Here is a 16,013-nt window from a genome sequence, read left to right on the forward strand (position 1 = left end):
TGGAGAATCTTGGCCTCAGCACAGATTCTTGCATTTGCTATTCCTTCATGGGTAAAGCTCTTCGTGGGACTTTCTTGCCAAAGTAACCTGTTTAGCTTTGCTGTGATCATATTCCTCAGTTTGGGGACAAGGTGACTCCTTTCAAAGGCAGAAGGACTTGGGAAGGCCATAGATGGAACACAATCCTTCCATGGACATTTGCCAGAATATGGGAGACCTGGGAATTGGGTAGAGAATGCCATTCAGACATTCAGCTGGGAGATTGGAAAAGGAAACGTGCTATCATTTGTCCATTGCTGTCTCCATTTTTCAATAAGCAGATGTCCAGCCAGATGGCGTGAAGCAATGACCTTCTCTCCAAACTAATCTTAACTAAGCTTTCACCCCATGAAATTAATCTTAACTCATCCAGTGCAAGATAAATGGACAGTTTTTGCATTTTTGGAACTAAGAAACGCAAATATCTCTTTTGTGGTTGAGAATCTACTTTGGAGGCCTGAACGAAAACTATTTCGTGTTTCTTGGCCTTCAGATGAGAAACTGCAATCTTGGAATCTTGTTTTTTTAATCTTGAAAATGGGCTTTACAGGAAACTCCTCAGTTGCTAACTTATGCCACTTACAATAAATGAGCAAATGCCAAGATGTTTGGAGAGGAAAGAATGGGTGCAATACCAAGATACATGTTTTGGAAAATTTAAAAAAAATATGTTGCTGTTCTTTATTGGAAATGTCAGGAAGTTTAGCAGGAAATTTCAGCCCCTCTGGAGTCTCTTCAGACTAATTTGTTCTCCCAAATGCTTTTCCTCTTCTATCCTCTTTGCGATTGTTCTCACAAAGCCTTTTCTTTCCCCTTTTGGTACAGATTGTTTTCATTTTTGATTGGCTGTTTTCCAGGCAACAGAGCATGGCTCACCTTACATGACAGCTGAAATGATCTTCTGGAAGGGATTTGAACTTGCTTGTATTCTTTTTCCTCCATCTGCTTCAGGAGCCCTGATTTAAGCATGATTGCTCAGTGATTAAAGACACTGAGCTGGTCAGCTGGAAAGCGGACAGCCCAGGTTTTGAGACCTGAGCTCAGCGCAACGAGGTGAGCTCCCATGCCTTGCTCCAGCTCCTACCAACCTTGAAAGCATGCATATGCAAGTAGGTTAATAGGTACCACTTTAGTCGGAAAATCAGGAGATTTAGGTGGTTCAAGTGAATATAAAGATTTATTGCAAGCTTAAGCTCTCTAGAAGTATCTGGCCAACTAACCATTAAGAGAAATGAGCAGGAGAAAAGAGAGGCATTCAAATGGGCTGGATTTAGATCTCTTGTGGGCGCACAGGGACTCATGACTTATAATGCGTTTGACCCCTCCTTCAGGCTAAGCGTGCCCAACTCCTTCAGTTCCATGTGCTTCAGCGTATTGTCATGCTGGTCACATGACCAGAGAAATTTCTTTGGACAACATTAGCTCCCTCAGCTAAGCAACAGAGTTGAGTACTGCCCCCTAGAGTTAGGCATGACTGGACAGGAGAAATCTACATCTTATCTGCAAGCTTTCTGCTACTAAAAGATTTTTTTTTAATGTTTATTACAATGTAGCGCAGTAAAAAAAAGCAATTCATTTCTATCAGTTTTCATTCAAACTAGACAACCTCATCCTTTGTCAATGTTTACTTGCCTAAAGAGATAAACAGAATGATCACACGTGGGCCAAAAAGCAAGGGGAGCAATTTTCGACTTGCTGCTGGCTTCTCCATTGACGTTGCTTGGAGGAAACTACAATCACACAACTGTGGCTCACTCTAGCTGCACCGTGGCAACCACAAGTTTGAGAAAACAGCTGGTCTGAAGATCCTTGAAATTTCAGTTCCACAGAAGTAATGGATGCCTGATTTTGTATGCATTCTTTAAGTCAGATCATTGGAGGTGTCTTGATTCAAAAGTGGTTGCTCCATGATGCACCGTTTCAGTTCTCTGAAGGTTACAAATAGTTTTAATAATATACAGATGAATGAAATCAAACTTGCTTTTGAAATTCCATGGAGTTGCTTCTTTTAATTTCTTTCTTTCTTTCTTTCTTTCTTTCTTTCTTTCTTTCTTTCTTTCTTTCTTTCGAGAAGAGAATTTGGTCTGGAGCAGATGAGATTTGCAAAGCTTGGTGAATAATCTGTAATTCTTTCCTCTTTTTTTTTTGAAAGCTAAGCCAAATAACATGCCATTTTGTTCAAATTAGTGCTGGAGCTAGTTCCCTACCTCCTTAAGCAACCGATTCTTATTAGTTTAATGCGGGGAGAAAATTCCTTTAGAGAAGAGAACTTATATGGAATTCTCAATGGTTGGAATATAATATCGTTCACATGGCTGGCCAAGAGAAAGGGGTAAGAGGCTCTCTTTCATTGTACAACTGCTTGTCCAGCTATCTGTTATTGTCTTTCTTCCATACTTCTATCCGCTCCCAGGGTAAACATTCATGGGTTTTTCTTTTAATCATTGTGGTGCCATGAGTTTTAAGAATGGAATCCCATCTTTAAGAACTATGGTTTGGGAATTCCTCTTTCCCCTCCAGTTATTTGGAAAAACCACTCATCCAGTATCTCTTGACTAGCATAGTTGGTGGAGAACTTCAGAAGGCTGATTTTTGTCCAGCTACTATGACTTCAAATGGCTCTGATTCCCACCCCAGATCTATTGTGGTCTCATGGGACTTGTGACTGTAGTATTTGGGTCACAGGGAAGCAAAACATGGCAGTAGCTATGGAGGCTCTTTGTAGTAACTGTGAGACAGATCTTGGACTCTTAGTGGACATTTAAATATGAGCCAGCCGTGTGTAGCAGCTACCAAAAAAGCCAACAAAGCCCTAGGCTGCATAAACAGAGGGATAGAATCAAGATCACGTGAAGGGTTAATGCCACTTTATAAAGCCTTGGTAAGGCCACGCTTGGAATACGGCATCCAGTTTTGGTTGCCACAATGTAAAAAAGATGTTGAGACTCTAGAAAAAATGCAGAGAAGAGCAACAAAGATGACGAGGGGACTGGAGGCTAAAACACATGAAGTACGTTTGCTGGAACTGGGTATGTCTAGTTTAATGAAAAGAAGGACCAGGGGTGACATGTTAACAGTGTTCCAATATCTCAGGGGCTGCCAGAAAGAAGAGGAAGTCAAGCTATTCTCCAAAGCACCTGAGGGTAGAACAAGAAGCAATGGGTGGAAACTGGTCAAGGAGAGAAGCAACTTAGAACTAAGGAGAAATTTCCTGACAGTTAGAACAATGAACCAGTGAAACAACTTGCCTCCAAATGTTTTGTGAATGCTCCAACACTGGAAGTTTTTAAGAAGTTTTCCCACACAATCTGAGACCTTACAATGGGTGGGTGGGGTTGGATTAGATGACCTACAAGGTCCCTTCTAACTCTGCTAGTCTGTTAATTCTGTTAAAGCAGATCACAGTGACACATGCAAAAGTCAACAATGCAAGAGTATGGAAGGCTTCTAAGGACTGCTTGTCATTCATGTGTCCTGGCTGGCTGGATGCCCAGATTTGTTTTACTGATTTAGAGTCTTAGATGTGTAGAGTTGTAAGAAACCAGTAGGATCATCTTGTCCCATTTCTGCATTGTGTAGAGAAACCCATTGTACCCTGCTTCAAAGGTGACACTCTTCCCTCCCCTTCCTGCCATATCACAAAAGGACGTGTGTATGTGTTAGCCAACAGATATTGCTCATGTCTAAGGGGTCCTTGATGCTTTCTAAGCTTGGTTGTTTTCTTGCAGAGGTTTTATTACCTAAACTACGTAATATCATCAGTCCTGTACTAGCACAAGAAAACAATTATAGAGCACTAAAGACCCCTCATTTGAACCCTGAGCTACAAATATTCTCCTTTATTGCTCGTGTCTTTTTTGATTGTCAACTACAGACTTGTTCAGCTTAGAGATGTAACATCCCTATTGGGAAGAACAGCCCCCAGGATCTGAATCGCAGATTGGTCTATTTGCTCCTGAGTTGTAATTTATACATCATGAGCAGAACTGCTGAGTTTAGAGTTAAGGCCATTGATTTAAGAACCCATTACGTTAAACAGATTGGGGTCTCCTGTAAAGGTGATGCATTTACGTATCTGAACGTTGATTCCTTGCATTTACCACATATATATTTTATTGCTGCATTTTCTTTCATCTATTTTACCTTGGCATTAAATCCCATGTTTTGTTTTTCATTTTGATATGGTTATAAGTAATCAATCCTTTTTAAAACTTCCAGAGGTGAAGAACACATGCTCTGTTAAGAATTTGTTCTACTGTTGTCACAGTCTCATCAACAAGAAGCTTTTGCTTATGGGCTCTAGAAGACCCCACAACTGCTTCTTCTGTTGAAGGAAGCTTCTGTTGATACTTTTCCTTCTGCTGAAACAAGTGCTTGTAACTCACCCCAATCACAAAGGATCGTGGGCCATGTACAAGGGAAAAACAATTTAGCAGAGGAAAAACATAATAATAAAATCCAATCTGAATCCCAAGATGATAATAAAATCCAACTCAAAGCTCAATCACTTATCTGGGGACAAAAGCTCACTGCAATAATACTAATTTCAGTTACAGAATCTTATTTACTAGGTAGAAGCCACAAATACTGTTCTCTGGAGGACAGCATTAGACAAAATTTTAAAGTACTCATAGGGCTGATTTTGCACACTATGGGGCAAATTGCATTGCTGCCACTCTCTTGGCTGCATACTTCATCCTTGGTGTGTCACACCACAATTGAATCAAGCAAAAGAGGGAACTGATCCAATTCACAGGTACTTAAATCTATCAAACAGTCATACCAGGAAAGGAAGTTCCATAAAGAGCAGTTCCAGACTCCTCACAGCTTGGATATCCTATTTCCTAGTAAAAACAATTGGGCTTTATGCCTGAGTACATATCAATGTATGTGAACATATTAGACTAATATGTCTAATATTGATGCACATGGGTGAAAAAAATGCTGATTTCGATATTAAAATAGTCCCATCAAGACATTCCCAGAGAAGATCACCTAGATCTCATCTAGGTGAACCATGCATCCTGCTTTACAAAGATCTTTTATACAGAAGAAAGAGGAGGAGGAGGAAGAGAAGGACCAGGGGAGACATGATAGCAGTGTTCCAATATTTGAGGGGCTGCCACAGAGAGGAAGGGGGTCAAGCTATTTTCCAAGGCACCCAAGGGCCAGACAAGGAATAATGGATGGAAACTGACCAAGGAGAGATTCAACCTAGAAATAAGGAGGAACTTTCTGACAGTGAGAACAATCAACCCATGGAACAGAAGTTGCCTTTGGATGTTGTGGGAGCTTCATCACTGGAGGCTTTCAAGAGGAGAAAGGACTGCCATTTGTCAGAAATGGTGTAGAGTCTCCTGCTTGAGTGGGGAGTTGGACTAGATGACCTATAAGGTCCCTTCCAACTCTGTTAATCTGTTATCTGTTATCTGAAGGGGCACTGTGAGGCTAGCAAAATGTATTAGTCTGTGGGAAATCAATCCAATTATAGTTTTCCTTGCTAGAATTTGTATCTAGTTAAATTATAGTTAAAACACTGCATAATTATGCCATACAAACCACTTTTTTTATAGGGATGGGAGAGAGGCATGGCTAGTCACAACGTTTAAAGTCTAAAAATATTTTTCCATGGAAATTGATCTACAGTAGCTTCTTTAATCTTTCCAAAGAGGGACAATTTAACTTAACATTTAACTTAACATTTAACATTTAATTTTGCTTAATTTTATATTTCCATCCCCTTCTCCTCCTTTCTCTTCTCCCCAGCATACTCAATTTCACATGCACGTGCAATTTCTGTGGGAACACAATTTTTCTTATGACGTTATTTAGGTCGTGTCGACCAAAAGGTCATCGTATTAAAAAAAGCTACATGCAAAATTTCCAATCACTGCATCGGAAGCAGGCAGCTGCAAATCCCCATTGCACAAGTATTGTACATCATAACCACCAACACTGATGTTCCCAACATTCTGAGCTACCACAATTTTCCCAAATGGAGTTACTATGGTCTTTTTATTCTAGAAAAAGTACTGGTACTAGAAAAAAAATTATTACAGTAAATAAACCAGTGACATCACCATTAGCAGTGGTGGGTTTCAAAAATTATTGGAACCTACTCTTTGGGTGTGGCCTCACTTGTGGGAGTGGCTTGCCACCCATGTGACCGGATGGGAGTGGCTTGCCACCCATGTGACCTGGTGGGAGTGGCCAAGACGATGTCACTGAATTCTTTGCCCCAATGGATGAGCTACAATAAGATTAAAATAAGTACAAAAACAATAAAAGAGCTACTTATAGATGGAAGATGACTGTTCTTGCCAGTCTTCTGTATCACGGACTCCAATGAATGGGCTGCACAAAGAAGAGACACAGAAAGCAATCTTACAGAGATTTACATTTAGACATTTATTAAGATTTATAGGCCGCCCTTCTCCCTGAGGGGACTCAGGGCGGCTTACAATCACGGGAAGGGGGTGCAATAATAAAAGACAAACAGTGAGTAAACAAGATAAATAATAAAACACCAACTTGCATTCAACAGTCAACACTTGGGCGGGTAATTTAAGAACTTATCCCCAGGCCTGCTGGGAGAGCCAGGTCTTAAGGGCCGTGCGGAAGGTCTGGATGGTGGTGAGGGTACGAATCTCAACGGGGAGATCGTTCCACAGGGTCGGAGCTGCAACAGAAAAGGCTCTCCTCCGTGTAGTCGCCAGTCGACATTGACTGGCAGATGGAATCCGGAGGAGGCCCAATCTGTGCGATCTAATCGGTCGAAGGGAGGTAATCGGCAGAAGGCAGTCTCTCAAGTACCCAGATCCACTACCATGGAGTGCTTTAAAGGTGGTCATCAATACCCTGAAGCGCACCCGGAGATCGACAGGTAGCCAGTGCAGCTCGCGGAGGATGGGTGTAATGTGGGCGAACCGTGGTGCGCCCACTATCACTCGCGCGGCTGCATTCTGGACTAACTGCAGTCGCCGGATGCACTTCAAGGGCAACCCCATGTAGAGCCCATTGATCCCTCCTTCCGGCCCTATGAGTCCCACTCCAAGGCCAGATGGCGCGAGTAATCAGGACCCTGGTCTCAGGCTGTTGTTGCTAAATGCCAGGTCTGTTGTTCACAAGGCTCCCCTCGTCCGGGACTTAATTTTTGATGAGAGGGCAGACCTGGCATGTATTACTGAAACCTGGCTGGGCACAGAAGGAGGAGTCCCCCTTGTAGAGATGTGCCCAGAAGGATTTCAGGTGCTTCATCAGCCGAGAGCCCAGGGAAGGGGTGGCGGTGTGGCTATTGTTATCCGGGAGTCTCTAGCACCTCGTAGGGTCCCTGCTCCGGAGCTTGTCGGGTGTGAGACCCTGCTAGTGAAGTTGGACCTCAAGGGTCAAGTGGGTCTGCTGCTAACGTACCTGCCTCCCAACTGCGTTGCAGCAGCCCTCCCCTCGCTCCTCAAGTCAGTAGCCGAGCTGGCAATTGAGTTCCCCAGGCTTATGGTTCTGGGGGACTTCAATTTGCCATCGCTCGGTGAACGCTCTGATGGGGCGCAGGAGTTCATGGCTTCCATGACAGCCATGGGCTTGACCCAGGTAATTCGGGGCCCAACCCACTCAGCGGGTCACATGCTCGACCTCGTATTTCTCTCGGAGCAGTGGATGTGTGATCTTGGTCTGAGGGGTAATGAAACCATACCCCTGTCGTGGTCAGACCACTGCCTACTGAGGCTCGACTTCCGGAGGCCAAACCCCCACCGTAGGGAGGAGGAACCGACCAGGTGGTTCCGCCCCAGGCGACTTATGGTCCCTTCGAGGTTCCAGACGGAGCTTGGGGTTATTCCTGATACTCTCGCCCACAGTTCGGCGGAGACTCTGGCTGCTGCCTGGCATTCGGTGGCAGCAGAGTCTCTTGACCGGATTGCGCCACTACGGCCCCTCCGGGTCAGCGGATCCCGGAGACCTCCTTGGTTCACCGAGGAGCTCCGGGAGAAGAAGCGCCAGAGGAGACGCCTAGAGCACCTGTGGAGGTCCGATAAGTCCGAGTCGAACCGAGCAATGTTGACAACTTGCACCAAGGATTACATCAGGGCATTGAGGGCTGCCAAAAGAACACATATCGCCACCTTGGTTGCGTCCGCTGAGTCTCGCCCAGCCGCCCTGTTTAGGAAAACCCGCTCCCTCCTAAATAGGAGAGACGTGGTTGACCCCCTACAGGGTAAGGCTGAGGACTACGCCCAGTTCTTAGCAGACAAAGTTGCTCGGTTTCGGTCGGACCTGGACTCCACCGCTGCAGTTCCAGCCGGGACACAAGAGGATTACTTGGCAAACCATCTCTGGGTTGAGTTTCAGGATGTTGCCTCTGGGGATGTGGACAAGGCCATTCGAGCTGTGAGTGCCTCCACCTGTATTCTGGACCCGTGTCCCTCCTGGCTGGTTGCCAGCAGCAGTGAGGTGACACGTGGCTGGATCCAGGCGGTTGTAACCGCCTCCCTTCGGGAGGGGCACTTCCCCGCCACACTTAAATGGCGGTGGTGAGACCCCTCCTGAAGAAACCATCCTTGGATCCAGCCATTTTAAATAACTACCGTCCTGTCTCCAAGCTTCCCTTCGTTGGGAAGGTTGTTGAGAAGGTGGTGGCCTTCCAGCTTCAACGGGCCTTGGAGGAAGCTAGTTACCTTGACCCCTTCCAGTCCAGCTTCAGACCCGGTTACAGCACAGAAACCGCTTTGGTTGCATTGACCGATGATCTCTGGAGGGCCAGAGATGGAGGCCATGCGTCCATCCTGGTTCTCCTCGACTTCTCGGCGGCTTTCGATACCATCGACCATGGTATCCTTCTGCGACGACTGCGGGAGGTGGGGGTGGGAGGCACTGTTTTGCAGTGGTTCTCCTCCTACCTCTCGGACAGGTCGCAGTCGGTGTTGGTCGGGGGGCAGAGATCGTCCCTGAGGCCCCTAAAATATGGGGTGCCGCAGGGTTCGGTCTTATCCCCCCTACTATTTAACATATACATGAAACCGCTGGGCGAGATCATCCGGAGGCACGGGATAAAATACCATCAATATGCGGACGATACGCAATTGTATCTGTCAGCCCCGTGCCAACTCAATGAAGCGGTGGACGTGATGAACCGGGGTCTTGAAGCCGTTAAGAACTGGATGAGTGCTAACAAACTGGTACTCAACCCAGACAAGACCGAGTGGCTGTTGTGTTTCCCTCCCAACAATTTGGCCAATGTTCCATCTATCAGGCTGGGGGGCCAAATTTTATACCCCTCAGATAGGGTTCGTAACTTAGGAGTCCTCCTGGACCCACAGCTGACTCTCGACCATCATTTGTCGGCTGTGACCAGGGGGGCATTTGCCCAGGTTCGCCTGGTCCGCCAGTTACGACCCTACCTGAACCGGGAGGCTCTCGCAACAGTCACTCGAGCCCTTGTGATCTCTAGGCTGGAATACTGCAATGTGCTCTACATGGGGCTGCCCCTGAGGTGCATCCGGCGACTGCAGTTAGTTCAGAATGCGGCCGCGCGAGTGATAGTGGGCGCACCGTGGTTCGCCCACATAACACCCATCCTCCGCGAGCTGCACTGGCTACCTGTTGATCTCCGGGTGCGCTTCAGGGTGTTGTTGACCACCTTTAAAGCCCTTCATGGTAGTGGATCTGAGTACTTGAGAGACCGCCTTCTGCCGATTACCTCCCTCCGACCGATAAGATCGCACAGACTGGGCCTCCTCTGAATCCCATCCGCCAGTCAATGCCGACTGGCGACTACACGGAGGAGAGCCTTTTCTGTTGCAGCTCCGACCCTGTGGAACGACCTCCCCATCGAGATACGCACCCTCACCACCGTCCAGGCCTTCCGCACAGCCCTCAAGACCTGGCTATCCCAACAGGCCTGGGGATAAGCTTCTCATTTGCCCCACCCGAGTGTTGAGTGTTGAATGCAAGTTGTGTTTTTATTATTTTACTTTGTTCACATATTGTTATTTTTGAACTGCACCCCCTCCCTAATGATTGTAAGCCGCCCTGAGTCCCCTCAGGGAAAAGGGCGGCCTATAAATCCTAATAAAATGAAAAAAAAAATGAAATGAAAATGAAGACTTTAATTGCATGCACTGCATTGGGATGAAACCAGCACACAAAATAATAGAAAAGGAAAATTACTCTCCTTTTTTGCATCTTCTGCACCACCCCCTACCACCTTGCTCCAATAACCTGCACAAAGGAGAGACACAGAAAGCAACACTTTAATTGCTTGCACTTCACTATCTCAAGGAGGAACACAGCACAGACCACACCACACCCAGCAATAAAGACAGCTACTTACAGAGGAAGCATCGGTGGCTTGCCAGTCTTCTGCACACCACCTTCTTTCTTTACTTTAGTAGTTTAGTTCTCAGTTCCAAAAAACAGGAATATATGAATTCATATGAAATTATGAATTAGTACTTAGGTCGGTCCAAGTAGCTATTCAGAAGTTAGTGGTTAGAAGCAATCGTAAAGCAAGATATGGAATTAAAACCAGAAATATTTTGTTGGCTATTTGAAAGGGAGTATAATATATATTTAATTTTACACATGTTAGCAGCTGCTGGAATTGTGTTTGCACAACAGTGGAAAAACAGAGATATGAAAATGGATAAATATTACAATGTGCAGGAATAAATAAATTGACAATTAAAATCAAGAAGGCTTTGAATACTTTTTCATGTGGGATTGGTTTTAGCAATTGCCAACTAACGGAAACAGGAATTAGAAATCCAAAAGTATGAAAGAAAAGACCAATTACGTAAGGAAAGGTCCCTAAAATGTATAAGGAAATATTACTAGATCATTATTAATGCGTAGATAACTGCGGGACATTACACACCCACACCCACACACCCACACACACACACACACACACACACACACACAAACAAACTATGACAGTGCCAGGAAAACACCAAAAAATAAGAATCCCCCACCCCAAAAAGACTGCAAATGAAACCAGTTTTTTTTCCTAAGCCTAAAGACAGGAAAGACAAAGTCACTGGAATAAAAGCCATCAAGGCATTATGGGAAATTATAAAGGACAGGCACTCACAGAACCATCAACCACCTCAGAATTACCTAAACAATGAGGGTGAAACACACTAAATATGGCAAAGCTGCCTTGCACCAACCTGGCCTGCCCATAGAAAAGCAGCCACTTTGAGACACATAAACCTGGTCTGAACACTTAAAAGCAACATATTGCATCACAAAGAAAACATTTGCAAAAAGGAATGACATTTCTTGTAGTAAATATATTTTATAAACAATTAAAAAATAAAATTCCCCAAAAAATAATTTAAAAAAAAGATATTCTATAAATAAATCCTTACAAACCATTGTTAAGTATGGAGTTCCCAAAGCAGTCGGTGAGAGCTTAAATGGACTCCAGAGGATGGTAGAGGAATGTTGTCCATGGGGCCACGATGGGTCGGACATGACTTTGCAACTAACAACAATAAAGATAGGTAGGGTTGGAAGGAACCATATGAGTTATGTAGTCCAACTTTATGATACTTGTAGAAAACCATTGTTAAAGCGAACCCAGCCAGTGCGACCTGATGCTGAATTGTTGTATGTAGAATGGCCTGCAAAGGGGAAGGATATGCCTAAGGAACAGCGTAGAAAGAATTTCAAGTGAGATGTTAGGAAATTGAAAAGCAAACTATATCTGTACAGCCAGAAATGGAAAACAAGCAACTATTACCTGTTTCTAAGTTGACCAGTGACTGTTTTGAAGAGACTATTTGTAGGTCATGATTGGACTGTGGAGTCCTTGGTGCTCTCTGAGCTTGATTGTTTTCTTGCAATTGTTTCATTAGCCAACTACCGTATCATCAGTGATAGAAGGGAGTGGAGTTTGTGGAGAGGAGGAGGAGGAGGACTATGGAGTTCTTGGTACTTCCTGAGCATGCTTATTTTCTCACAGATGTTACATTACCCAACTAGATAAAACCTCAATGCTAGAAGGGAGTGGGGCTTGCTCTCTGCTTTATACAAAATAAATGGTTGTAATTGCCCCTTGTATATAAGCAGAAAGCGAACGCCACTCCCTTCTAATCCTGATGATGTTGATCTGTTAAAATAATAAACAGAACTAGTCAAATGTGGTTTGTATCTGACTTTCCCCTCTTGCGCCTTCCCTTTCTGCTCTCTCTCTCTTTCTTGCCTCTGTTCTTCTTTCCTGTTTCTTTCCTTGTCTTCTGATGTTTCTTCATCTTGACTTCTACTTTCTAGGTCCTCTTTACTTCCTTGTTCTTCTTCCCATGTGCAGTATTTTTCATAGAATTCCTGCACTTCTTCTATATTCTCTATCTTATATCTTTTTCCTTGCCAAGATACCAGGACCCCTTCTGGTACCAACCATCTGTACATTATTTTGTTTTTATTTAACTGATTTGTTAAAAATTGGTATTTTTTACGTTGTTCATGAATTCTCCGTGGAATCTGTTTAAGCGTGATCAGCTATTTTCCCTGGAATGTAATCGTCCCTTCTCAGGTTTTTTTGTACACTTCGTCTCCAGTTGGGATTTTTTTTTTTTTGGTAAATCTTACATGCACTTCTCTTGGGAGCCTATGTCTTCTGGCATAATTAGTATGCACATGGTAAACTTCATCGATGTCCCCTCTCAACTCTTGTTCTTTTCTCTGTAGAATTTCGGTGAAGATTTCGATCATTTTTCCTTTCAGGTCTTCCTCCTTCTCTTCCAGTATGTTTTGGAATCTTAGATAAAATGAAGCTCTTTCATTTTCAAGTTGGATCATTGATAACTCTAATTCTTTATTAACTTGTCTATATTTCAGCTCCATTTTTTCCATCTTCTGATCTGTTTGTTCTATTTTTGTTTCCATGTTCTGGATTTTCTGTTCATTGATTGCTAAGGCATTCTGTATCCTTTCAATTTTGTCATCCATGTTTTTGATATTTCCTTTCAATTCTCCCATTTCATTTTTTATTTCTTCATGATTCCTCCTTGTCTCTTCATGATTTGTAGCTGTCAACTTCTTGGTTCTTCGTCAATGTCTCTTGTATCATCTGGAGCATCAATTGCATACTCTGCATTGTTGGTGCTGGTCCAACAATGTGAATATGGGCAAGTTGATTTTCCCAGATTGGAACTGGTGTAGAGAAGCAAAAGATGGGTTGCAGATGGTGAGAACATTGCTCTGCTTTTATTAGAAGACGATAATTAAGGACAGTCATGAACTTGGCACTCACTCCTTCCAATGTTCCCCAAATCACAAAACGATTGCAGCTTTTTGTGGAAAGGAAACTCTACCCTTCTTTCCCTTCAGCCTATTTTAATTTGAGGGTATCATACTTCAAAATGATTGCCACAAAAAAGTCAGAAAATTGGGTTTACAGCCTCCAAGACATACACCCATGACGTTGAGGATTACCTGTTTATGAAGGCTACAAAAAATCCATTTGGCTGCTCAGTCACTGAACTGGCTAGATGTTGACTCAATGACATTGTTGGAAGAAATATCCATCTGATTCAGTTCCAAGACTAGAGACAAAATGGAAGCTGGAGGCTGATTGGGAAAAGGGTCCATTTATTGATGAAGCAGACCCACCAAGCACGTGTGATTATGGGTAGCTGACAGAGGTGGGTTGCTCCCGGTTTGGCCCGGATTGGGAGAACTGGTAGTAGCGGTGGCAGGAGGCTCCACCCACCCGCCCGGATGCTTTTGCGCAGAACCATCGTGTCCGCATGAGCGAACCGGTAGTAAAAAAAAAATGGAAACCCACCACTGGTAGTTGACCACATGGAGTTGAGAGAAGGTGGGTTTTATACCTTCTCTTGGGCTTTGCACTTGAACTTCCTGTTCCTGTGCAAGAACATGCATTCTATTGGCTGTTGTCAGACTCCCATGGGGCCATGTAGGGGTCGAGTTTGTCTGAGCTACGTTTGGTTGAAGTTTGGAGGGTGATGCAATGTCCTTAGGAGATTGCAATGAAGTGGGCTCTGCTATCCTATTATGTCCTGGAGGGTCATGTTTTAATCCCATCACCCTGAAGCTGAAGGTCTTTTGTCTTGTGGATAGGATGACTCAGTCCTTCTCAATGGGCACCAAATATCTGTTGGGGGAAGGGAGCTGAGGCTCTAAGTTTCTGTCTTCCTTAAGATTTCTATTTCCCTTTGAGGGAAAACATAATATTCTGCCTTTTTAATGTTTCCCAACATATTTCATTTTTCTAGGATAGGGGTGGGTGCTAATGTACAACATTATACATCAAAATCTGCATTTTTTCCAAAGGAAGAAGTTTGCAATTGAAGGCAACAATGGCTGGATTCACTTATACTTTCCAGAAAATTCAAGGAAAGGATGCTTCAAGCTCCTGAACTGCAGGTAAAAATTGACACTAATTTAAGAATATGATGAAATTTGGAATAATCCCACTGGACTTGACCCTTCTTCAACAACAAAAAGAGAATAAGATTCACAGGAAAGCTAAATTGTGCTCAAGTGAAATCATATTATGATTGGCAGTAACAATCCAAGTCGAGGGGATGTATTTCATTTTTTTTTAAATGCCCTGGTGAAGTTAGATTTTTTTAATGTATTTAGCAGATTAACAGTGTTGGAAGGGACCTTTTTTAATTTTTAACTTTATTTTAATATAAACAATCCATCTTCCATTAAACAGTGTGTCGTCTGAGTACAAATATTGTGTGCCATAACAGTTAAGATTTACAATCATATTCATTATTTAGTCTATTGCTAGCTTAATACCAATACCTTAAATGTCTAATACTATAACAATCCTCTTCTTGATTTATTTAACTCTATTAACTCTATTGACTCTATTAATAGTTTTTCTATATTTTATTCATCTACTTTTACTTCTAATTCTATATTTATTCTCTAATAATTGATAAAATGATGAATTGGAAGGGACCTTATAGGCCATCTAGTCCAACCCCCCGCTCAAGCAGGAGAACCTACACCGTTTCTGACAAATGGCAGTCCAGTCTCTTCTTGAAAGCCTCCAGTGATGAAGCTCCCACAACTTCTGAAGGCAACTTCTGTTCCATGGGTTGATTGGTCTCACTGTCATAAAGTTCCTCCTTATTTCCAGATTGAATCTCTCCTTGGTCACTTTACATCTCTTATTCCTTGTCTAGCCTTCAGGTGCCTTCGGAAATAGCTTGCCCCCCTCCTCTCTGTGGCAGCCCCTCAAATATTGGAAGGCTGCTATCCTGTCTCCCCTGGTCCTTCTCTTCCTTCTCCTTCTCCTGCTCTTGCTCCTCCCCTTTCTTCTTATGAGCCTAGGCATAGAAGATCTTTTGTAAAGCAGGATGCATGGTTCACCTAGATGAGATCTAGATGATCTTCTCTGGGAATGTTTTGATGGGACTATTTTAATATCGAAATTAGCATTTTCCTGTGTGCATCAATATTAGATATATTAGTCTAATATATTCACTTACATTGATATGTACCGAGGCATAAAGTCCAACTGTCAGAAAATTTCTCCTTATTTCCAGGTTGAATCTTTCCTTGTTCAGTTTCCATCCATTATTCCTTGTCTGGCCTGTATATTTCTCTTTTTTTTCATACAGGAGAGATTGCATGTAAATCTTGTTAGCGCAACCAAGTGAACTAATTAGATGAGGCAAATGGGATCACCGAGCATTTTCTTATTATTATTTCCTAAGATTCTCTGAGATTTTGCATCTCCAACAAACCCATTTTTGGGTTTGCAAGTAATGGGCATTCTGGTGCCAGGAAACCTAAAGACCAAGGCATTTACCAATTTAAGAGGTTAGATTCGGAAAGTTGAGTAGAAATGTCTGCTATTTTGGAGTGTCTAAATAAATCATGTCAATGACAAAACAATAATTGGCTAATAGAACGACACTTTCCAGTGTCAGGAACATAATGGTTTTAGGGAAGAAAATTACAAACTGGAACTTCTGCATTTAAAAAGTATGTTT

Source organism: Thamnophis elegans, chromosome 12, assembly GCF_009769535.1.
Source record: "Thamnophis elegans isolate rThaEle1 chromosome 12, rThaEle1.pri, whole genome shotgun sequence".
NCBI classification, from domain to species: Eukaryota; Metazoa; Chordata; class Lepidosauria; order Squamata; family Colubridae; genus Thamnophis; species Thamnophis elegans.